This window comes from Macaca mulatta, chromosome 17 (assembly GCF_049350105.2).
Source record: "Macaca mulatta isolate MMU2019108-1 chromosome 17, T2T-MMU8v2.0, whole genome shotgun sequence".
In the NCBI taxonomy this organism is placed as follows: Eukaryota; Metazoa; Chordata; class Mammalia; order Primates; family Cercopithecidae; genus Macaca; species Macaca mulatta.
In genome coordinates, this window is record NC_133422.1 from 29,060,833 (window position 1) to 29,085,573 (window position 24,741).

At 45.8% G+C, this 24,741-nt stretch overlaps 1 long non-coding RNA gene across 1 annotated transcript in view; it reads right to left on the reverse strand.

Moving 5' to 3' along the window:
* Nucleotides 1-24,220, reverse strand: part of LOC106994275 (uncharacterized) — a 41,161-nt gene extending 16,941 nt beyond the window's left edge. Inside the window, exon 1 of the long non-coding RNA XR_001440813.3 lies at nucleotides 24,068-24,220. This is a non-coding gene — a long non-coding RNA (uncharacterized LOC106994275). The remainder of the gene's footprint in view (nucleotides 1-24,067) is intronic.
* Nucleotides 24,221-24,741: the final 521 nt, after the last annotated feature.

The window sequence follows — 24,741 nt, forward strand, 5'->3', positions numbered from 1 at the left end:
GTATGGTGGCTGACGCCTGTAATCCCAGCACTTTGAGAGGTCAAGGTGGGCAGATCACCTGAGGTCAGGAGTTCCAGACCAGCCTGGTCAACATGGGTGAAACCCCGTATCTACTAAAAATACAAAAATTAGTCAGGCGTGGTGGTGTGCGCCTGTAATCCCAGCTACTTGGGAGGCTGAGGAGGAGAATCACTTGAACCAGGAAGGCGGAGGTTGCAGTGAGCCGAGATCGTGTCACTGCACTTCAGCCTAGGTGACAAGAGTGAGACTCTCTCTCAAAAAAAAGAAAAAGAAAAAAGAAAAAAAAATGGCCTATGTGTTGAAACTGGGTTTTCTTTAGGTATTCATTTGCTAAATTACCAGAAATTTTGGTTTTCAATTCTGTTATCTATTTCTTTTGAAAACTTCTCAACTTTGTGTAACTCTCTCCTTCAGCTTTTTCATCAGCCCCTGTGACTTTTTCTCCTCCAGTCTGACAGTTGCTGTGGCCTGATGCTAAAGTGTTTTGTCTTGGAGGTCTGCATGACCAGTGTTTTTCCTGAATACAGCTTAATTCCATGCTCGTGGTTTTCCTTGACAAATAACCTTATTTTTGGCTTTTAGTTTTTTTACTCTTTTTCTTTTTTTTTTTTTTTTTTTTTTTTTTGAGACGGAGTCTCGCTCTGTCACCAGGCTGGAGTGCAGTGGCGCGATCTTGGCTCACTGCAACCTCTGACTCCCTGGTTCAGGCAATTCTCCTGCCTTAGCCTCCTGAATAGCTGGGATTTACAGGCGCCTGCCACCACGCCAGGCTATTTTTTGTATTTTTAGTAGAGACGGGGTTTCAGCATGTTGGCCAGGATGGTCTCAATCTCCTGACCTCATGATCTGCCTGCCTCAGCCTCCCAAAGTGTTGGGATTACAGGCGTTAGTCACCACTCCCGGCTAGTTTTTGACTCATATTGCTTAAAAGGGTTTTAAGGGCTAATGAGTACGTACCCACCTCCACTTCTATCTGGCCTAGAATGTTTAATTGGTTACAAGTCACTGGACTCTAAGTCTGTTGGCCAAAGAGAATCCCTGTCCCCGCCAAAAAAATGGAAAAAGTAACTCAGGCCATGACAGGAAACAGGTAGTCAGATGCCTCACTATGCCTTTCCCTTGGAATTTAGGCCAGGTGCAAAAGGTCTTTCAAAATTATGAAAATAAAGTATTCGCCTTTCCCACAGAGAAAAAAAAAGCTCCTCGGTTCAATCAGAAGACTTAGTATTACTAAAAACTTAAAAAGAAAGACCCCCTGAGCATCAGTTAAACCAAAATGGAAGGGCCCCATCAGGTATTGGTAAGTACTGTCACAGATGTTAAGCTTCAGAGAGTCACTAGCTGGGTACACCTGTCCAGGATTAAACGTGTGTCTTATGAGTCCCCACAGGCATAAAAGGAGCACACCACCACCTACATTTATAAACCTAGAAACTTAAGGCTGTTGTTTTGCAAGCACATAGATAAATAACAGGATGCTGTGGGTGGGGATAGGAGCATTAATTTTTCTCTTCCTCCTAATTGTAATTATCTTGTTTAGCCTCCCTCATAAAGTTTGTATCTCCTAGATTCCACATATAGATGATGCCAGCTTCCAACTCATCCGGTCTTCTGACCTGGAAAAGAAAAACATCCTGCCATTGGTCCCCTTAGGTCAGGTATCCAGAGATTTTTACACTGCCAACACTAGGCAGGGCCTATGCCCATAAAATCAGCAAGAAGTAGTTACAGAAGATGGACCTTCACCCCTCTGCAGCCCCCTTAAGATTAGGAGGCTTTGGCCAGATGCGGCGGCTCACGCCTGTAACCCCAGCACTTTGGGAGGCTGAGGCAGGTGGATCAACTGAGGTCAGGAGTTCAAGACCAGCCTGGTCAAGATGGCAAAACCCTATCTCTACTAAAAGTACAAAAATTAGCCGGGCGTAGTGGTGTTTGCCTGTAATCCCAGCTACTTGGGAGGCTGAGGCAGGGGAATTGCTTGAACCCAGGAGGCAGAGGTTGCAGTGAGCCAAGATTGTACCACTGCACTCCAGCCTGGGCAACAAGAGCAAAACTCCATCTCAAAAAAAAAAAAAAAAAGATTAGGAAGTGTATCTAATTTCTAAGGGGGAAGTGAGGTGAGGTAGGAGACTGCTAGGACTTGTTTTCTGGTCACAACTCTGCTGACGAAAATAGGATCTAGTTCAGACAGGATAATGTGAAGAAACTGGCCCAAACCAGCAGATGGCAACAAAAGTGCTCCCTACCTGCCCTCCTTGCTTGTTAGTGTGAGACACTCCCACTAGGGGCATGACAGTTTATAAATGCCATGGCAATGACCCAGAAGTTACCATCCCTTTCCAAGAAAGTTCTAAACAACCCATCTCATTTTGCACTAACCTTCCCTTAATTTGTGTGTATTTAAAAGTGGATATAAGTGAGTATAAATACAGTTTCCAAGTGCCCATATGTTGCTGAGTCTGGATGCACTGCCTATGAGTTAGCCCTGCTCTGCAAGGAGCAGTACCGTTCAATAAAAGAGTGCTGTCTAACACCACCCGCTCACCTTTGAATTTTTTCCTGGGTGAAGTCAAGAATTCTCCAAGGCTAAGCCCCAGTCTAGGGGCTCTCTGGTGGATCATTGAGCCCAGCAGTTTGACACCAGCATGGACAACATGGCGAAGCCCCATCTCTACAAAAAAAATACAAAAACTAGCCAAGTATGGGGGTACATGCCTGTAATCCCAGCTACTTGGGAGGCTGAAGCAAGAGGATCACCTGACTCCAGGAAGGTCGAAGCTGCAATGAGCCATGATCGTGCCACTGAACTCCAGCCTGGGTAACACAGTGAGATGCTATCTCAAAAAAAAAAAAAAAAAAAAAAAGTGGACGGGCACGGTGGCTCACGCCTGTAATCCCAGCACTTTGGGAGGCTGAGGCCGTCGGATCACCTGAGGTTAGTGTTCAAGACCAACCTGGTCAACATGATGAAACCCCATCTCTACTAAAAGTACAAAAATTAGCCGGGCATGGTGGAGTGTGCCTGTAATCTCAGCTATTTAGGAGGCTGAGGCAGGATAATTGCTTGAACCCAGGAGGCGGAGGTTGCAGTGAGCCGGTATCATGCCATTGCACTCCAGCCTGGGCAACAAGAGTGAGACTCCGTCTCAAAAAAAAAAAGAGAAAAAGGAAAAAAAAAAGATGGATAATGGAATGTTGTGCTAAAGGCTGTCATAGACAATCTGAGAGGTAAATGCTATGCTATGGACTAACAGTAAGGGGAAAGGAAGATGGCAAATTTGCAGAGAAGATCAAGTTTGATCAGTTTGCTGGCCTGAAGGTAGGACAATGACAAAGGCTCATTTTAGGGGCTTCTGGTGTACAAAGGTGTAGGGGTACTACCAAAAAGTCATTCTGCCACTTGTTGAAATGTTGTAAGGAAGACTTTAAGACTATTGCAATGGGAGAGAAAGATCAGGCTCAACTCCGAACACAGCATGGATAAATGGGTATTTATAGACAAGGAGCAGAGTGAGGGGGTTGGTGGGTGAAAAATTACTAGGAGGAGACATCAAGGGTAGAGAGACTCTTGCTAAACTGAACTAACAGGATTCTCACTGAAGGAAAGCCAAGGACTTAGACATCAAAAGTGGAGGATGAGGAACTTGCTCAGGTATCAGTGGTGATCAGACGACAAAATGGAGGGAATTCTCCCTAAACTGACGTAGCAACATTCTTGTTCACACTGGGCTAGAGAGGCCAAAGACAGGACAGGTGCCAAGGTCTTAGTGGAGTCTTAGTGGAGAAGAGGGCTCAGAGGAGCATGAGTCAGGTTGGGTCAAGGAGAGAGTCTTTGTTGGAGGGGGAAATTAAATGGTATGAAGGGGAATTTTAGGTGGTTCAACAAGGAGGCAATGTAGTGAGTGGCAACATGGGAGAACTGAGGCTGGAGAGCCCATGCTGTTGCCCCTCTTTTGCCCCTTCCCTCTCTCTCTCCCCCAGAAGCAGTTGACTGGCTGCCTCTTGCTGTGGTTCCTGTGAAAGGCGGCTTTGGTTTGGATCTTCAGTGGGATAAGGGGCTCTGTTCAGAAGAGAGGCTTCCAAATATGCATGAAGGGAAGTAACACAAGCAAAATGCAGGTACACAGTAGGTGTGCAATGCCTATGGGTCCTCTTCTCTTTCTCCCAGTGCTCCCTTTTCAGTGATGAGCCCAGAAAAGCTATAGTTCTATACCCTATACACATGTTCATCCCTCACTTTGAGGAAGAACAATTCCCCCAAACATTTTTTAAAAAATAGTAACATCTAGCAATAAATTAACAACTGGCAACGAACTGTTTCCTGCAAGTTAAATTGTTTCTGAATGCGATATTACTAGGTCCTGGCTGCAAGCTCTTAGGGACTGCACACCTGGAAGGCTGCTGGGCAGAAGTGTCATAACACATACCCCCAGCTCTTCCTTCTGTCAAGTGTCTCAGTCGTTTTGAACTATTTGGAATTTCCGCCTATTCCCCCAAATTGGCAGCCTCTCCTGACTTTTATAGCTTTTGAATTTTGTACAAAGTGCATGTATTAACTATTTACATTTTTATATTTTCAAAAAATGATGATCTCTGTTACAGCAGCTAAAGTGGATTTTTCCCACTCCAGTAACTCACCACCATATTTCCCTATTTTATCTTCTTAGCAGTACTAGTCAGCATTTTGTTTTTATGCTGCGCCCAGTCTCCCTCCACTAAACCATAATCTCCTCGAGCCAACACTCTGCCTTGTTCTCTGTGAGATCTCCAATATCTAGAGTATTTATTTTCCTTCCTTTTCTCTTCTTTTCTTTCCTTTTTTTCTGTTAGTATCTTAATTAGATTTTTAGATTGAGATGCCTTCATACAATGCTTTAGGGATTTTTAGTGTTTTTTTCCTATAGCCTGAAAGAGTTTACATAACAGAAATTATCTATTCATAAAGCAATGCTACTCAAAATGTGTTCTGCAGGCACTAAAGTATAAATCAAACATACTGTTTAGTTCAAACGTACTATTTAGCTGAGTTTGTTTGTTTGTTTGTTTTTGTTTTTTTTTAGCAAAGACTTCATTGATGAAGGAAGCAATATACTGATTTCTGTTCCAGTGCAAGCTCCTTAACTTTTTGCAGGCTGGTAGCAAACAGTTCTGTAACTAGCTACCTGAGTAGCACTGCGGTAAAGGGTAACAGAATACAGATAAAAAACCACCAGAGCCTGGTGCTTTTTCAACTGTTAGATTTAAATTGCCTTTCTATTCTCTTCTGTGGGCATTGATCTGTTTAGATTTTCTTCCTTTTCTTGGCTCAGTTTTGCTAAGTTATATTTTACTAGGAAGGTATCAATTTCCTCTATTTTCAGATGCATTTCTAGAGTGTTGCACAGGATAGTTTCTTTTAGTTCTCTTTATCTCTTCCACATCTGTTTTGGATCCTCATGAGTAAATAGAGGAACATGCAGTAAAAAAGATTGAGAAAAGAGTCAAAAAGGTTAGCGTTCAACCAGGAGAGCTCAGTATTATTCTGGTCACTGAATATGCAAAAATACTCAAATTCTCAAGGGGCTTCATATTTTATCTCTTTTAATTATCCTGAAATAGTTTTAGTATTAATTGCTTTTTGAAGAAGTAGATATTGCCTATTAAATTATCTACGTAGAGACTGGTCAAAGAGTTTCATATGTTCTTTTTGTTACTTGTTTTGTTTCCCATTTTTTTTATTTAAATTTTTTTATTTCTTTTTTTTTTTTAGAAAGGGCATGAACAAGTTCCCTTTGTATTCAAAGGCTGGTCTCAAAATTGATGGACTAAAACCAGTACTTACAGATAGCTAACTAGTGTTGGCAGTGTTTAAATTTACTTTTGGACTTACAGAACAATTCATCAGTTAGTTAATCCGGATATGGCAAACACTCGTAAGGTATAGTTGGTGCAATTTTTATTTGTAAACATTTGATCAATCATTAAGAGACATTTCTGACCAGGCGGGGTGGCTCATGCCTGTAATCCCAGCACTCTGGGAGGCCGAGGCGGGTGGATCACGAGGTCAGGAGTTCAAGATCAGTCTGGCCAACATGTTAAAACTCCGTCTCTACTAAAAGTACAAAAATTAGCTGGGCATGGTGGCACGTGCCTGTAGTCCCAGCTACTCAGGAGGCTGAGGCAGGAGAATTGCTTGAACCGGGACCCGGGAGGCGGAGGTACCAGTGAGCCGAGATCGCGCCATTGCACTCCAGCCTGGGCTACAGAGTGAGACTTTTCTTATCCTGCTGTCTCCATAAAGCATTCCTTGGCAACTTTAGCCTGAAGTGATCTCTCTCTCTACTGAACTTTCAGAACAATCATTCTCTCTATAATTAATTTGTCGATTAATTGTATTAGGCACTGGGACATCTCTTCTACTATTGTTTTAAAATTAATTTTGTTTCTCTTATTAAACTTTTAAAAACACAAACTTTATTTTCAAGCCAGTTTTAGATTTACAAAAAAAATACAGATAAAATAGAGTTCCCATATACCCATGTAGTTTGCCCTATGATTAACATCTTACATTAATATGGTACAGTTGTTACATTTAATAAACCAATATTGATACATTAATATTAAAGTTTATGCATTATTCAAATTGTCTTAGTTTTTCTGTTCCAGGGTGCTACGTTGCATTTAGACCTCATGTCTCCTTTGCTCCTCTTGGCTGTGACAGTTTCTCAGACTTTACTTTTTTTTTTGGATGATCTTGAGAATTTTGAGAGGTATTGGTCAGGTATTTTGTAGAAAGGCCCCCTATTGGGATTTGTTTGATTTTTTTTTCATAATTAGACTGGGGTTATGGATTTGGGGGAAGAAGATCACAGATGCAAAATGACATTTTCATCACATCACATCAAGTGTACATATTGTTGACATGATTTATGACTTATGATTGATGTCGACCTCGGTCATCTGGCTGAGGTGATGTTTGTCACGTTTCTCTGCGGTAAAGTTATTCTCCTCTCCCCCTTTCTACACTGTACCCTTTGGAAGGAAGTCATTATGACAGTCCACACTAGGAGTGGGAGTCATTTGCACATTCTTACAGGTGACGTGTTTACAGAAATTATTTAGATTTCTGCACGAGAGATGTATCTCTCCTCCCCCATTTATTTACTCAAACATAGGTCCTTTGAATCATCAAATAACATGAAAACAATATCCAAGTGTTAGCCCTCTGTTTGAAGGTGGGCATCTTTAGTGCTCTGCCTGGTCCTGATCCCCAGATCCAGCATGCTGGCTGTCCTCTCGAGGACTGAGGATGGAGAGGTTTTGCCTGCAGTAAATTGACTCTAAGACAAATTTCAGCAAAAGGAGTTCCTGCGAAAAGGACACTTTTCGAAGTAAAGTGACTTTCCAGTATCTAAACTGGAAACCAATGAGGATAGAAATTAGGATGGATATTTGAATCCACACAACCCAATAAATTAAGTATTACTATTATTATTATCATTATCCTCATCCTTATTTTAAGTTGATAATCAGGAGAACATGTCATTTAACCTGCGAAAGCCCCTGACATCGTCTTTGCGATCTGTCCCAGATTATATCCACTAGTCCTTGAGGACTTTTCTCCTTGGCAGCAGTTAGCAGAACTGACACCCCCGTTGCTTCTGCTTTTGGTTTGTCACTGCCTCTTCATGCCACTTCCTGCTCCCTCTGTGCTAGGGGGGGTTCCCTCATGCTTGGCAATTCTACATTTGAAACTCCTTCAGTTCCGTAGGTATCCGCAATATCTGCAAGAGTTTTATTGCAATAGAGAATTTTGCTATCATTATTAGGAAAAATTTTTGAAGAGTAAGATAAAATTCCAGACCCTTGGCTTGCTCCATCTTCACCTTTTTTCTAATTGCTGGACCTTCCTACTTCTTCCTCAGACCCTGTCTCTCAGGACTCTGAAGCATCTTCGTCTCACCTAAGCCATCCCCACGGGATCATTATTATATGACATAGCCACCAAAGTGCAGGTAGGCACTTTTACGAATTTGTTTACTCAGTAGTATTTATTCCGTAGGGCTTTCTGTGTACAAACAGTTGTGTTAGGTTAACCATTAGAAGGCTGGGCACGGTGGCTCACACCTGTAATTCCAGTTCATTGGGAGGCTGAAGTGAGAAGATTGCTTGAGCCCAGGAGTTGGAGACCAGCCTGAGCAGCATAGAGAGAGACCCTCCCATCTCTGCCAAAAATGAAAAAAGTTAACCAGGCATGGCAGCGTGTGCCTGTAGTCCCAGGTACTAAGGGAACTGAGGTGGGAGGATCCTTGAGCCTGGGAGGTTGAGAATGCAGTGAACTCTGATCATGCCACTGCACTCCAGCCTGGGCAACAGAGCAAGGCCCTGTTTCCCCCACCCCCCTCAAAAAAGATTAACCATTAGGTAAAAACCTCAAAGTATTATCTGTCCCTGGAGTATTTGCATAAACAAGAGTTAAATCCTTTTGAAAAACAAATACTGAAGGTCAAGTTTTAGGCAACAAATTATGGATGAGAAAAGACTCTAGAGAGTATTAACAACCTTCCCAGTATCCCTGAAATGGTACTGATCTCCTCCTGAGCATGCCTGCAAGGAGGGCTCTGGGTACCACAGTTTGATGTCTACACTGTGTGCCCCACCGGAACAGCTGCAAAATCAAGACCTCCTCGTTAATATAAAATCAATAGTTTATGAACATTAATATTCATTATTTTGTTCATTGTCATAGATGTTCATTAGGTTATTCATAATGTATTAATATTACGTTCATTGTTATACATTCATTGTTATTCATGATGTATTATGTTCATGGTTATGTGTTCTGTATTATGTTACTCATAATGTATTATGTTCATCATTATATGTTTTTATTTTATTTTATTTATTTTATTTTTTTAGACAAAGCCTTGTTCTGTTGCCCAGGCTGGAGTGCAGTGGTGTGATCTCAGCTCACTGCAACCTCCGCCTCCTGGGTTCAAGCAATTCTCCTGCCTCTGCCTCCTGAGTAGCTGGGATTATAGCGCCCACCACCATGTCCAGCTAATTTTTGTATTTTTAGTAGAGATGGGGTTTCACCATATTGGTCAGACTGGTCTCGAACTCCTGACCACCAGGTGATCCACCCGCTTCAGCCTCCCAAAGTGCTGGGATTACAGGCGTGAGCCACCACGCCCAGCCTTCACTGTTATATGTTCATTATACCACTTATAATGTATTATGTTTATAATGTGTAATGTCTGTAAGTATTATTGATAGGTTTGGCTGTGTCCCCACCTACAGTTCAATTATGGGACCTTGAACTGTAGGTCCCACAATTCCCACATGTCATGGGAGGGTGGGGGACTCAGTGGGAGGTAATTGAATCATGAGGGCAGGTTTTCTTTCCCATGCTGTTCTAGTGACAGTGAATAAATCTCACAAGATCTGATGGTTTTACAAAGGGCAGTTCTACACATGCTTTCTTGCCTGCCACCATGTAAGACATGACTTTGCTCCTCCTTCACCTTCCACCATGATTGTGAGCACTCCCCAGCCATGTGGAACTGTGAGATTAAACCTCCTTTCCTTTATAAATTACCCAATCTTGGGTATTTCTTCACAGCAGCGTGAGGGCAGACTAATACAATTGTGTTCTTGAGTTCATTCAAGTATAAAAAGTGCAACCCTTTGGGTTCTCATCCTATTTCTGCCACTGACTGCTAAGTGATTCTGGGCAATTCCCTCAGGCTCTCTGAACCTCATAAGCTGCAGTTGTAAGATTGAGAGGTTGCTCTAGATAACAATAGCTAATATTTATCAACCTCTTACTATATACTAAATACTGACCTAAGTGTTTTACATGAATCATTTCATTTAATCTCTATGAGTTAGGTATTATTATTTCTTTCATTTTACAGATGAGGAAACTGAGGGCCAGACAACTTGCTGATGTTACACTGGCTACCACTTTACTGTGAGCCACGAAGCACCACACCTGGTCTCATGGCAGGAATGGCTTCTTGGCCTTAGGGAACACTGGCTGTGTGGAAAAATCACACCTCAGAATGATCCATGGGAGAGAAAAGGGGAGAGGGAGTTTGCTGCCCTCTCTGCCCTGTCTCTTGTCTCTACTGGCCCAAGTTTGTCCCATGGGGAGTCGAGAACCCCTTCCTCCTGGGTGGTGTCATGCAGCCTCTTTAGCAGGCGGTAGGGAGGTTAGCTCCCAGGCCTTGTGGGTTGGCTGTTTATCTGAGTCTGGAGGTGGTTGGAGGAGCCATAACCCCAGATAGGGAGCAGGTGTGTGGGCCACACACAGTAGCTGAGGCAAAGCAGGCACCTGAGGAAGCAGATGAGGCTGAGAGAAGTCTGATACTCATGGATGGGTGTGGTGAGTGGTCATTGAAATGCAGACAACTGGGCTGGGCGTGGTGGCTCACGCCTGTAATCCCAGCACTTTGGGAGGCTGAGGTGGGCAGATCTCCTGAGGTCAGGAGTTTGAGACCAACCTGGCCAACATGGCAAAACCCCATCTCTACTAAAAATACAAAGATTAGCCAGGTGTTGTTGTGGGAGCCTATAATCCCAGCTACTGGGGAGGCTGAGATGGGGAGAATCACTTGAACCCAGGAGGTGGAGGTTGTGGTGAGCTGAAATCACATCACTGCACTCCAGCCTGAGTGACAGAGCGAGACTGTCTCAAAAAAAAAAAAAAAAAAAAAAAAAAAAAAAATTACATTTGTGTCGGTTTTTTTTTAAAAAAAAAAAAGTTTAAATTTTAGAAGTTTTAGATTTATAGAAAAATGGCACAGATAGCACAAAGAGTTCCTAGAGTTCCTATGTGCTCTGCACCCAGTGCCCGTATGATTCATATCTAACATTAGTATGGTACATTTGGCATAATTCATGAGCCAATATTTATACATTATAATTAATTAAAGTCCACACTATGTCAGATTTTCATCGTTTTTACCTAATGTCCTTTTTTCTGTTTCAGGATCCCACATTACATTTACTTGTCATGTCTCCTTAGGCCCCTCTTGGCTGTGACGGTTTCTCAGACTTTCCTTCTGTTTAATGACCTTGACAGTTTTGAGTAATGCTGGTTAGGCATTTTGTAGGGTGTTCTTCAATTGTAATTTTTTTGATGTTCTTGTTCTGATTTGACTGGGGTTGATTTGGGGAGGAAGACCAGATTGTTAAAGTGCCACTGGGATCACATCATATCAAGGGCACGTACTATCAATATCACTTACCATGATGATGTTGACCTTGATCACCTGGCTGAGGTACTGTCTGCCAGGTTTCTCCACTGTAAAGTTGCTCGTTTCCCCCCTTTCCATATTGTAGGCTTTGGAAGAAAGTCACTGTGTGCAGCCCACATTTTAGGAATGGCGGTTTATACCCTATTTCCTTGAGGGTGGAGTACCAACATAAATTATTTGGAATTCTTCTGCCCTGGGGATTCGTCTATCCTTTCTCATTTATTCAATCATTTATTTATATCAGTATAGACTCATGGATATTTGCTTTATACTTTGGGTCATCATCTAGTACTGCTTTATTTTATTTTGTTTTATTTTTTGAGATGAAGTCTCACTCTGTCACCCAGGCTGGAGTGCAGTGGCGGGATCTCGGCTCACTGCAACCTCTGCCTCCCAGGTTCAAGCGATTCTCCTCCCTAAACCTCCTGAGTAGCTGGGATTACAGGCGTGTGCCACCACGCCCAGCTAATTTTTGTAGTTTTAGTAGAGACAGGGTTTCGCCATGCTGGCCAGGCTGGTCTTGAACTCCTGACCTCAGGTAATCCACCCGTCTTGGCCTCCGAAAGTGCTGGGATTATAGGCGTGAGCCACTGCGCCCAGCCTAGTACTGCTTTATTTTGTTGTTCAAATTTTCCCAGCTCCGGCCACTGGGAGCTCTGTCAGTTGGTTTCTGTGTCCCTTTGGCATACCCCAATCATTGTTGGGGGTGGGGTTCGGTTTGTTTGTTTGTTTGTTTTTAACAGTTTATTACTTTCTGGCACTAAAGATGCTCCAGGCTCACCTTGTGTATTTCCTCACCCAGTCCTAGAGTCAGCCATTTCTTCAATAAGCCCTAGTTCCTTTTCGTGAAGAATGGTATTACGAACCAAGAGCTGGGCTCTAGCTGTGTCATTACCACTGGGGTGTCATTAATTCCAGGCCCTCAGCTGACAGAGCAGGAAAATATATGTGTGTGTAATAGTCAGGAAGGTTCCTTTAATCTTACAAAGCACACTTTGAAAAACTGGACCAATTTAGAGTTCTCCGGCTGCTCAGTCTCAGTCTCTTTTGTTTTCCTTTTCCCAGTGCCTGTTTCTTTGTGCGAGTCCAGACCAGTTTGTCCTTGAATCCCTTCCTTGCCCTCCCTCTGCTCCACGGCCTCCTGCAGGGAGCTGATCCCTGACGTCTCCTAGGTTTCCAGGTCAGCCGGCTGCTGGCTGGACTCTGGCCAGGCCAGTGCGGCACCAGCTGGAGGTGGGGGTAGCACTTCCAGACGCAGCTCCAGGGCCTGCTGGACAGGTCCCCCCCCACCACTGTGATTCTGCCTTCTTCTAGGCTCTAGTGACATCACCCCTGTCCTTTGTCTCTCCTGCCTGGAGGTGTCAATGACTTCTGACTGGGATCTCCCTGCCCCTGGTGGGCTTCTCAACTTCTTCTGTCACATATGTAACCATTTCTCTGAATAAATTCTCTTTGTTTAAAACACTCAGTGCTGTCTAATTCACTGGTGGGGCCCTGGACAGAACTGTTTCATTAGAAAGGGACCCCAGGAATGGCAGTGGTGTCTGAGTAAAAGCAGGATGGAGGGAGAGTGAGTTCAAGGCAGTATTCTCAAGCCAGTACTGCTGTGGGCCCTAGGACGCCATCCCACTGGGGACACTGAGTCGCTGGGGAGAACAGCCCTCAGCATTGTCTGACAGCCCCAACTGCTCGAGGTGTGCCCAAAGGTGAAGAACTCTCTAGCATTTCCAGGTTTTCACACAAATCTGAATGGCTCAGTGGGTCCCCACAAGGATCTCCAGCCCCCGATAGATGCTAGAGATTCGACAGGAGGCTGAGGGGAGGGATGGCCGGGGTATCAGCTGAACCCATTGCCACAGCAATAACTGAAGTTTAAACAAAATTAAAAAGGATGGGCCGGGGGCGGGAGACAGGCTCAGAGGTGTCTGGGATGCTGAGCTCCCCTCCGCTGGGGCCCTTCTCACAGCTCTCTTTTCCTCTCAGTCTTCACTCTTTCTGAGCAATCTCTTAGACACCCCGCGGTTTCAACAACTATCTACATGACATGGGAGGATCGGAGTTTGCTTTGTGCTTTAAAAAGAAATCTGTTGAAGCCCCTGACTGACTTTACTTGCAGAAATTCCCTTTGCAGAGAAAAGAGGCTTCCACACACTTTGCCTAACTAAATAAGAAAATGGACAGTTTATATAATAATTGAATTACATTAATGAGGTCATTCTCAGCAGGTATTTATGACAAGGCTGGGGAGCAAATGCAACCTTCTAGAAAAACCACAGTGGTGGTCATTTTAAGTGAAGAAACACATTCTTTTTTTGTTGTTTTGTTTTTGAGACAGGGGTGGGTCTCACTATGTTGCCCAAGCTGGTCTCGAGATCCTGAGCTCAAGCGATCCGCCCGCCTCAGCCTGCCAAAATTCTGGGATTACGGGTGTGAGCCGCCATGCCTGGCTTAAGAAATACATTTTTTCTGAGTTGGAGTCTCGCTCTGTCACCCAGGCTGGAGTGCAGTGGCGGGATCTCAGCTCACTGCAACCTCCGACTCCTGGGTTAAAGCGATTCTCCTGCCTCAGCCTCCCAAGAAGCTGGGACTACAGGTGCCCACCACCACGCCCAGCTAATTTTTTGTATTTTTAGTAGAGACAGGGTTTCACTGTGTTAGCCAGGATGGTCTCAATCTCCTGACCTCATGATCCGCCTGCCTCGGCCTCCCAAAGTGCTGGGATTACAGGCGTGAGCCACCGTGCCCGGTCAAGAAATACATTTTTTACCACAAACATTTCAACAAACGCAATTTTCTCTAACAAATATGCATAGTGTCAAGGTTACAAGTCAACTGTCCTTGGAAGAGAACTATTGAAATTAAACTCTATGACAAGAAGGCTTTTTGCCCTTCTAAGTACCAGAAACCCAACTACATGATGTCCGGCTACAGAAAGAAGACAGACTTAACTTAAATATTATGGTGAGCAATACATAAATCTTCGCTGACCTTCCCCCTTCATCTCCATGTGCACAGTCATCGCTTTGGATCCTCAAAGCGATTGTGTTTTGGTTTTCTTTTTTCACTCAGAGTTTCCATTAAGTGTCACTGAAACTTGTGGCATAAGATTGAACAATGGTATTAATCCAGATTGAATCAAAGCAGATAAAACAGCTCGGGCATCTGCTGTTTTAGCTCTTTAAAGATTCCAAATCTGGCCTTGTTCCCCATCCCAAACCAAAGCTGCTGACGCTGGAGACTGTGGAGAGAAAAGGGTGGCACCCAGCACAGGGGCCCAAGGGGTTCAACAAGCCACAGTGCCAGGTGGTGGCTCAGGGACTCACAGGGCAGACAGTGTCTGTTATTTATTTTAATTAATGGCCTACACTTAAAAGGAGTTTCACAGGTAAACTTCTGGCTTCTCTAGAAAAAATGGGTAACTCTTTCTTTCACCCCTGAACTGGCAATCTCACATGCCAAAGGCAGCAGCCGGGCAGTGGTGGCCCCTTCGACCTCATACACGCTCACTCTCCTTTTGGAGAGGAGAGTCACTGTCACTGTCTTGTGGCCATTTCACTTATTCATGCCTGGGCTGGCTCCTGCAGACATTGGTGGTAAAGAGATTAGAGGGTGTGGCCAAATTCCAGAGTGGCTCCAAGAAGAGATCAAAGGACACACACACACACACACACACACACACACACACACACACACACACACAGCTTTGCATTCTAAGCTCCATCCACAATGAAATTCCTCCAGTTCCTCTCACCTTGTCTCCTCTCAGCCTTTGCTCAAGCTGTTTTATCTGCCAGCAACATGCTCCTCTACTGTCCCCCGCCCACTTGGTCACATTCTATTCAACCTTCATGATGTCACCTCTACAGGAAGCCTCCTGGCCCCCAGTGAAGGTTCGGATGGATGTCAGAGAGACCCAAAGTAACAGCAACTTAGAAAAAAGGCAGACCTTTAATTCTCTTCCAAGGGAGAGTCCTGCCCAGTGAAGGCCCTCCCAGTGCCTGGACTCTTCTATGTGCCGACCTATCCGTGAGGCACAGCAGACACAGTGCCTAGCGCCCATGAAAATGTTTTAATTTCATTTAGAATCAGAAGGAAGAAATGAATATAATGATAAATCCAGGCTGAATTGTTTTTGCCATTTTACTAATACAGTAGTAAAAACAAATTTTTAATATATTTTTTTTTAACAGAAGAAGGGGCCCACAAAGGCAAAGGTGCTTAGGGTTCCCAAAAGTCATAATGCATTCCAGGCGCGGTGGCTCACGCCTGTAATCCCAACACTTTGGGAGGCCAAGGCGGGTGGATCACTTCAAGTCAGCAGTTCCAGACCCTGGGCAATGTGGTGAGATCCCGTCTCTACTAAAATTACAAAAATTAGCTGGGTATGGTGGCACATGCCTATAATCCCAGCTATTTAGGAGACTAAGGCAGGAGTATCACTTGAACCCGGGAGGCAAAGGTTGCAGTGAGCCGAGATCTCATTACTGCACTCCAGCCTACTGGGCGACAGAGCAAGACTCCGTCTCAAAAAAGAAAGTCATCATGCAGCCCTGGGTGGTTACTCTCATCTATGTGGTCCATGCTGGCTCAGCAGTACAATGGAGGGAGAGAACCAGGAAGGAGGGGCTGGGACATTTTAAGGGTATAATTTGGGAGTTGCACATACTATTTTTCCACCCAACCCATTGTACGAACCTTAATCTCATGGCCACACCCAGCTATAAAGGAGGCTGAAAATGCTGTCTTTATTTTGGATTGTCATGTGCCCAAATAAAAACTCTATTCCAATGTGAGAAGGAGAGGGCCACTATTGGGGAAACTAGCTCCCTCTGCTAAGTGATCTTTCTAGATGCTTTCATGGCTCCAAGAGGGAGCAGGTAGAAGCTGCAATGTCCTTGATGACCTAACTTCAGAAGCCACATGCCATTGTTTCCACAATCCTATTGGTGACACACAGGCCAAGCCCATCCTGTGTAGGAGGGCCCCACACCAGGCATGAATACAGGGAGGGGAGAATCACTGAAGGCCATCTGGTGACTTCCCAATGCCTGGGAGGCCCCTGTGAACTTCCTGCAAGGGATTCAGGGAGACCCTGCTTGCTCTTAGAAGAGCTGCTCCCCTCCCTTTTTCCCTTGTGTCTATAAGCACATTTCTATGTCCTTGGAGCAGACAGACCCTAAGAAAGCGATGAAGGGAGAAAAAGACACTATTATTGGTCCCATCTCCTGTTAGCAAACATAGGGGTCGCTGTGGCCTTGTCTTCTTGGTAGCCTGGTGTTTCTTCCTGGTATGTAGCATTTCCAGCTGGCTCCCACTCATCTGCACAAGAGTGAGCAGCAGGCCTCAGGGATATGGCCTCGAACAAAGTCCCCGTTCCCTGGAACTTACCCTCAGTAAGGAGAGACAGATATCAAGAAACACAGGACACACCAGATGGTAGAGTTATAAACATAATTAAAGCTGAATAAGTATGTGTGTGCTATTTTACAGAAGGTGTGAGGGAAGGCCCCTCTGCAGAGGTGACATTTTCACCAAGACCTAAATGAAGAGAGGGAGTGAACCACAAGAATATGGGAGGAGGGCCAGGTGTAGTGGCTCATGCCTGTAATCCCAGCACTTTGGGAGGCTGAGGCAGGCAGATCACCTGAGTTTAGGAGTTAAAGGCCAGCCTGGCCTTTTAGTAGTAGACATGGGGATGACCCCATGTCTACTAAAATTACAAAAAATTAGCCAGACATGGTGGCATGTGCCTGTAGTCATATATATATTTATATATGTAGTCATATATATTTCCTTCCATATATATATATATGGCAGGAGGAGTGAATGTGAGATCAGGAGAGAGTCTTTCAAGACAGGACTAGAACAAGATGGGACTAGAATGTGTCTATTGCCAAGGAGCAACTCGTGATTCAGGGATGCAGGAGAGGTGAAATCCAGAGACCAATGAAACGAAATGGCCTCTGACCGGAGCTGGGCCCCATCTCCCATTGTATTAACAGCAGGAGGGGGCCGGGTGCAGTGACTCATGCCTATAATCCTAGCACTTTGGGAGGCTGAGGCGGGCGGATTACTTGAGGTCAGGAGTTCAAGACCACCCTGGTGAAACCCCATCTCTACTAAAAATACAAAAATTAGCTGGGTATGGTGGTGGGCACCTGTAATCCCAGCTACTCAGGGGGCTGAGGCAGGAGAATTGCCTGAATGAGGGAGGCAAGGTTGAAGTGAGCCGAGATTGTGCCACTACACTCCAGCCTGGGTGACAGAGTGAGACTCTGTCTCATAAAAATATAATAAAATAAAAACAGAAATAAAATAGCAGGAGGGAAGGCAGGATGCAGATGCAGATGGAAGCAGGTTGGAGATGTGGTGATTGGAAGGTGAAGGGGTTTCGTGTGACTGCTTCTGGTTTCTCAATGGAGTCTGAGGCTCAGGGTGATGGCCACAGGGGTTCAGAAGGTTTGAGGGGGAAAGAAAAAGACGAGAATGAATGACTGTCCTGATGATCCAAAAAGCAAACCGCTAGGGCAGTGCTTCTAAACTTTAACTGTGGAAATGAATCACCTGGGCGCCTGGGGACCTCGTTACCATGCAGATTCGGATTCAGTAGGTCTGGGTGGGGCCTGGCCTCCTGCATTTGTAACAAACTCCCCAGTGATGCCTGTGCTGTTGGTCCAGCACCACGTTTTGGTTAGGAAGGGAAGTGCTATGGTTTGAATGTGTCTTCTCCAAAATTCATGTTAAAATTTAATCCCCAATGCAAGAGTATTGAGGTGGGGCCTACAGGAGGTGGTTAAGTCATGAGGGCTCAGCCCTCATATGGATGAGATTCGTAGCCTTATATAAGGGCTGGAGGGAACTAGCTGGGTCCTTTTGCCCTTCTGCCTTCCTCCATGTGAGGACACAGCATTCATCCCCTCTAAACGATGCAGCAGCAAGGGATGGTGGTGTTGGAAGCAGAGAGAACCGCTTTCACCAGACACTGAACTTGCTGATGCCTTGATCTTGGACTTTCCAGCCTTCAGAACTGTGAGATAAATTCCCATGACTTATCAATCACCCAGTCTGTGGCTTTTTCATAGCAGCACAAACAGACTGAGACAAGAGGTGCATAGGATTTGCGAGCATGGACCTTGGAGGTTTGTGGCCTCAATTTAAAGTGAGTCCATTCACCCAGCTGGTGTTTTTCTCTTGCTGCTTGGCCACAGAGATGGAGTAAGTGGGTTTAATCAAGGCTGAAGGGAGAGCCACAGAGATAGTAATATTTGAAAGGAAGTGTTTTTAATGATGTACCATGTAATCTGAGCTGGGTCAGGAATGAAGTGAAAAACTAAGAGATGATGGATGGTGACAGGGGCTGTGAAAGGAAAACAAATCTTGGGACCCCCAAATCACTAAGCTAAAGGAGAAGGTCAAGCTGGGAGCTGTTTAGGGCAAACCTGCCTCCCATTTTATTCAAAGTCACCCCTCTGCTCACTGCATATCTGATCTAATCAGAAACTCAAAAGAATGCAACCATTTGTCTCTTATCTACCTGTGGCTTGGAAGCCCTCTCCCCACTTTGAGTTGTCCTGCCTTTTCTTCGAGTTGTCCTGCCTTTCTGGACCAAAGCAATGTTCATCTTATGTATGTTGATCAATGTCTCATGCCTCCCAAAAATGTATAAAACCAAATTGTGCTCAGACCACCTTGGGCACATGGCATCAGGACCTCCTGAGGCTGTGTCCAGGCGCGTGTCCTTAACTTTGGCAAAATTAACTTCCTAAATTGACAGAGACCTGTTCACAAGGCCAATGAATCATGGTTCTTCATGAGATTAAATAATTGCTGGTGTGGGAGCATTAGAGCCACTAAACTGGAAAGAGAGGACAAGGTGGTCAGGAAGTGAGGGGCTTAAAAGTGAGAATAAGGGGCAACACGGTCATTGGCGATGACAAGGTCAAGCATGTGACCTCCAGAGTAGGAGGCTCAAGATCATTTGAGGCACGAAGGTCAAGGAACTGAGAGACCAAGGTGTCAGACAGATCACTCTCCAAAGAGTGACACTAGTAGATGTTGAAAATGAAGGCAGCGAGCCCAATGCTCAAGTCCTTAAGGGACAAGGAGGAATGACCAGGGTACTGGCAGGTGACAGTAACCAGCAGGGAGGCAGGATTTTCGTCTGATGGCATGAATTTCAAGGGAACTTTGTGTAGCATCTACAAGGCACTGGGATAGAAGATAGACGTAGTCTCCCTCCTAAGTGAAGTAGGTTAAGCAAGGAAGGGTTCTAGGCAAGGAAGTTACATGATCCAGCTAGATTTTGAAAAGATCTCTCGGACTACTATATAGAGAACAGATTGGAGGGAGGTTCAGTGGCATTAGGAGGCTATTACAGTTACTAAGACTGAGGTTGTCAAAGGGTGGACCCCAGACCAGCAGCATCAGCATCATTGAGAACTTGTTAAAAATGCACATTTTGGGGCCCCACCTCAGATCTACTGAATCAGAAACTCTAGGGGGGCCCTGCCATTGGAGTTTAACAAGCTCCCCCAGTGATTCTGATGTAAGCTGAAGTGAAAGGACTAGGGCAGTGGAGAGGGAGTGGATGAAGCTACAGCTTGTTAGGGGAAGAATAAGGACAGGGTAGCAAGGTGTAGCAGGGAAGGAGTGGGAAGCGCCAGGTTTCTGGGAGGAGGAAGTGGATGGCTGGGAGTATCCTGTACCCCAAAGGCATGGGGAAGGCTGGAGGAGGAGCCAAGGGGCAGGGCAAGATCAAAAGTTCTGTTCTGTCCACTGCATGGGGCACATGTGTTCCACAGAAGCTGACTGGAAAGTAACGCTGTGGGCAAGAACCACATTCTGCCCTAGTTCCCCAATGCAAGACACGCTCTTGGAGGAAAGCTGCACTGGTGGCTCTGGGACATGGTGTGACAATGACACACGGTAGCTGTCTGTGGTCCAGTTAAGCTTGCCAATATTACACACTTGCAATTGAGGGCATGGTGGAAGGCACACTGAGCCTGGAATCCAGAGGAATCAGCCCTGGGGTTAAGTCTTTTCCCACAGTCATTTCACCTCTGTGAGCCCATTTCTGCATTTATTTTATTTTATTTTATTTTATTTTTGTATTTATTTTGTTTCTGTATTTATTTATTTATTTATTTTGAGACAAGAGTCTCACTCTGTCGCCCAGGCTGGAGTGCAGTGGCATGATCTCCATTCACTGCAACCCCCGCCTCCTGGCTTCAAGCAATTCTCTGCCTCAGCCTCCCGAGTAGCTGGGATTACAGGTGCCTGCCACCATGCCCGGCTACTTTTTTCATATTTTTAATAGAGATGGGATTTCACTATCTTGGCCAGGCTGGTCTTAAACTCCAGACCTTGTGATATACCCACCTCCGCCTCCCAAAGTGCTAGGATTACAGGTGTGAGCCACCACGCCCCACCATTTCTGCACTTCTTAAACTGGGATTATAATATCTGCCTGAACTACCTAAAGGGAACACTGTTAGAGCCAAACGAGCCAATGCAAATCCAAATTTATTCGTAATTCTAAAATTTTTTCAATATAACGCAGTATTCCAAATAGTCTAATAATTATTCTAATATTCTGTTACCAAAACTGCTTTTCTTGCTGGTAGCTGCCCACCTGCTATCATGTGATGGCGGTAGAAAGATGACCAATCCCTTCAAACACACTTTCCTTCCTGGTTATGGCTTTCAACTCACTGTATGAGGTCAATCCTTTGACTGGACCTTTTGCCTATAAAATTGCAGTACCCCTGGAATGGTAACACTCTACAAAAGATACCTACCTTTTATTTACTGCGTACTACGTGCTGGTGTTTCATAGTCACTATTTCATATGCCTTGAAGGAGTCCGGTGCACTAGATATTGCTATGCTCACTTTATAGATGAGGACATTGGGCTCAGAGACCAGGGGACTTAACCAAATTCACAGAGCTCGTGGAGGGCAGAGCCAGCACCTGACTGTGCCTGCCTGTGATGCTGTAGTCTCCCTGCTCTTGCAAGCAGCTTTGGATGGGCAGGGTCAGGGCACTGGGCATCAAGCCTGGGGAAAGGGAGCTTAGCTGGACAAGGAAAGGATGCCGAAGGCTGGGGCTTGAGGATCAGATTCAGTTGACCCTACCCAAGGCACAGGAATTGCTCTGTGGACTTTCTGCTCTGCTCTTATGACTTTTATTCACAAGCAGCTCTCTAATGTCTCAACCTTCCGTGGCACCCAATACTATTTGCTTAGACATTTGGTGGTGAAACGTTTCAACAGAGATGATGGAAGAACTAAGGGCCCAGGGAGGGCTCCAGAGGCAGGTGGGCTCCTTGTGTCCTCTAACCTATAGAACAAATGCGCAGAGGGGCTGGCTGCAGTGGCTCACACCTGTAATCCCAGCACTTTGGGAGGCTGAGGCAGGCAAATCACCTGAGGTCAGGAGTTTGAGACCAGCCTGGTCAACATGGTGAAACCCCCTCTCTACTAAAAATACAAAAATTAGCCGGGCCTGGTGGCAGGCACCTGAAATCCCAGCTACTTGGGAGGCTGAGGCCGGATAATTGCTTGAACCTGGAAGGCAGAGGTTGCAGTCAGCCAGGATCATGCCACTGCACTCTAGCCTGAGTGACAGGCTCTCAAAAAAGCAAAACAAAACAAAAGAACAGATGCACGGGGGCGGAGGGGGTTGAAGGAGGCTGCCACAGCCCTGGGGTCACTTTTCCAGGGGTCTTAATACAGCCCATTTTACACACGAACAGCATTATGCCTTGTGAACTTTGGTACAGGCAGGAGAGCGATTAGAGGAGTTTCAAAGCTGTGCTAGTTGATGACACCAGCATGTGACATGAGAGATGGGCTGAGCCAGGAAGGAGCCCATGTTCCCTATCTCATATACACAGAAACCGAGGGCCTTGTCTCCAGGCCCAGGATTGTTCAGCGCAACAGAATCCCAGCCTCCCCATGTGTTACCCAACGGCTTTAATCCTCTTAAAAAGAACTGCCGGCTGGGCGTGGTGGCTCACGCCTGTAATCCCAGCACTTTGGGAGACCGAGGCGGATGAATCACGAGATCAGGAGATCCAGAGCATCTTGGCTAATAAGGTGATACCCCTCTCTACTAAAAATACAAAAAATTAGCCAGGCGTGGTGGCGGGCGCCTATAGTCCCAGCTACGCAGGAGAATCACTTGAACCCAGGAGGTGGAAGTTGCAGCGAGCTGAGATTGCGCCACTGCACTCCAGCCTTGGCGACAAAGCGAGACTGTATCAAAAAAAAAAAAAAAAAAAAAAAAATTGCCCCGCCCGAACAACACAAACTCTGGGAAGAATTGGCATCTTCTGCATGAGCATGGCCTTCATGAAAGACTTTTCCCGCCGGGCGCAGTGGCTCACACCTTTAATTCCCAGTATTTTGGGAACCCAAGGTGGGAGAATCGCTTGAGACCAGGAGTTCAAGACCAGCCCCGGCAACATGGCAAGACCCCTTCTCTACAAAAATAAAAAAGATTAGCCAGGCGCGATGGCCAACACCTGTAATCCTAGGTACTTGGGAGGCTGAGGTGGAAGGATCACTTGAACCCAGGAGTTTGAGGCTGCAGTGAGCTATGATCATGCCACTGCCCTCTGGCCTGGGTGTCAGAGCAAGACCCCATCTCTAAATAAATACATCAATAATAAAAATAAAGAATGTTTTCTGGCCAGGTGTGGTGGCTTATGACTGTAATCCCAGCACTTTGGGAGGATAAGGAGGGTCACTTGAGGTCAGGAGTTCAAGACCAGCCTGGCCAACATGGTGAAACCTCGTCTCTACTAAAAATACAAAAAAATTAGCCAGGCCTGGTGGAATCCCCCTTACTTGGGAGGCTGAGACAGGAGAATCGCTTGAACCCGAGAGGTGGAGGTTGCAGTGAGCCGAGATGGTGCTGCTGCACTCCAGCCTGGGTGACAGAGCAAGACTGTTGGGAAAAAAAAGTGTTTTCTGATCGTGCTCTTGGTACCAGTTCTCCTGAGAGTGAGCTTCACTGTGCTGGATCACAAATGTCCTGTAGAAAGACATCTGGCTGGGGCCATGTCTCCACAGCCACAGCACAGAGCCTTGCATGAGAGGGAGGGAGGGAGGGAGGGATGGGTGATTGCTGGAAGAAGTTGCAGAATATCCCCTGGACCGCCTCCAAATACAAGTTCAGTGACACAGAACATCAAATTAGTTTTTCTGGTATGAAAGGCTATGTCTTGGGGGAGCACCTCTCCCACTGCCCTGCAGCCTAGACACCAGCAGTCGAGTACATGTAGTTACCACTGTTTTTGTTTTTATTTTTTTAATGGGTCCTGGCTCCTTCAATGGAGAGCCAGTAAGCAATGAAAACCCGCTTCTAAATCATCCTAAGTACTCCTTTGGAGTGGCTGCAAAAATCGATCATCCTCATGGATACAAAGGGGGAGAAAAGAAAAACAAAAGGAATTACTTTAACATCTTCATTTTCAGACTAGGTTAGGGCAGTAAAAAAGATGAGCAGTGGAGGCAAACACTGGCTCAGGGCCGTGGCAGCGGCAGCGGGGTTCCAGGCAGAGAAGGGAGGGTAACAGAGGCTGTTCTGACCCTCCTTGCTTCTGAGGTCTCTTGCTGGGCCTCTGAGTAGCTCTGCAAGTCACTTGCCCTCCTGTGGAGGGCTGGGCATTGGGGCTCATTTTGACCACAAGTGTGTCGCTGGTTTTGGAGTCAAGCAGACATCTGTCACTGCCTAGATTTAATTCCCACAGCTGTGTGACCCTCGGCCATTTGCTTACTGTCTCTGAGCCTTAATTTACTCACCTGGGAGGAACAATAGGACTGTTCGGAGTAAGTGAAGTAGCACACTGGGCGTCAGGGCACACTCGGGGCCGCGCCGGCACGCAGGGGACCTCGCCCGCCCGGGATTACTGCCTGGAAACGGCTTGCGGGGACGGTGGAGGATAACCGGGGGTGAGCACCGCCCGCGGCCAGAGCCGCCTTCCGCGTTTTCTCCCGCCAGCCAGGCTGAGCGCCGCTGAGCGCCGCTGCGGGTTGTGGAGACAGTCCGCCCTCTAGTGGCCGACTTCAAAAGTTGCGTCAAAGACAACGCTGAATGAAAAGTGTTGGGGCGCCTTAAGCCGATGGACAGCATGGAAAGGGGGCTACCTTTCCCTTTCCGTTTACCAGAGTGGACAAAGGCTGTTCCATCGTTTCTGGGAGCCCTAGAGGGAATCCGGTTGCACCAGCCTGCACCCTCAGGCTACTGAACTGACCACAGTGGGTTAAACTGGAAAAGTTTCTTTGTTTAGGCAGGAAAGACTCAGATTTAACGCACATTTACTGAGCACCTGCTACGTTCCTATCTCTGTGCAGGATGTTTTCACTTACTTCACCCATTTAAACCTCTCAGTAAGATCGGGCACGGTGCCTCACGCCTGTAATCCCAGCACTTTGGGAGGCTGAGGAGGGAGGACCCCTTGAGCTCAGTTCAAGAC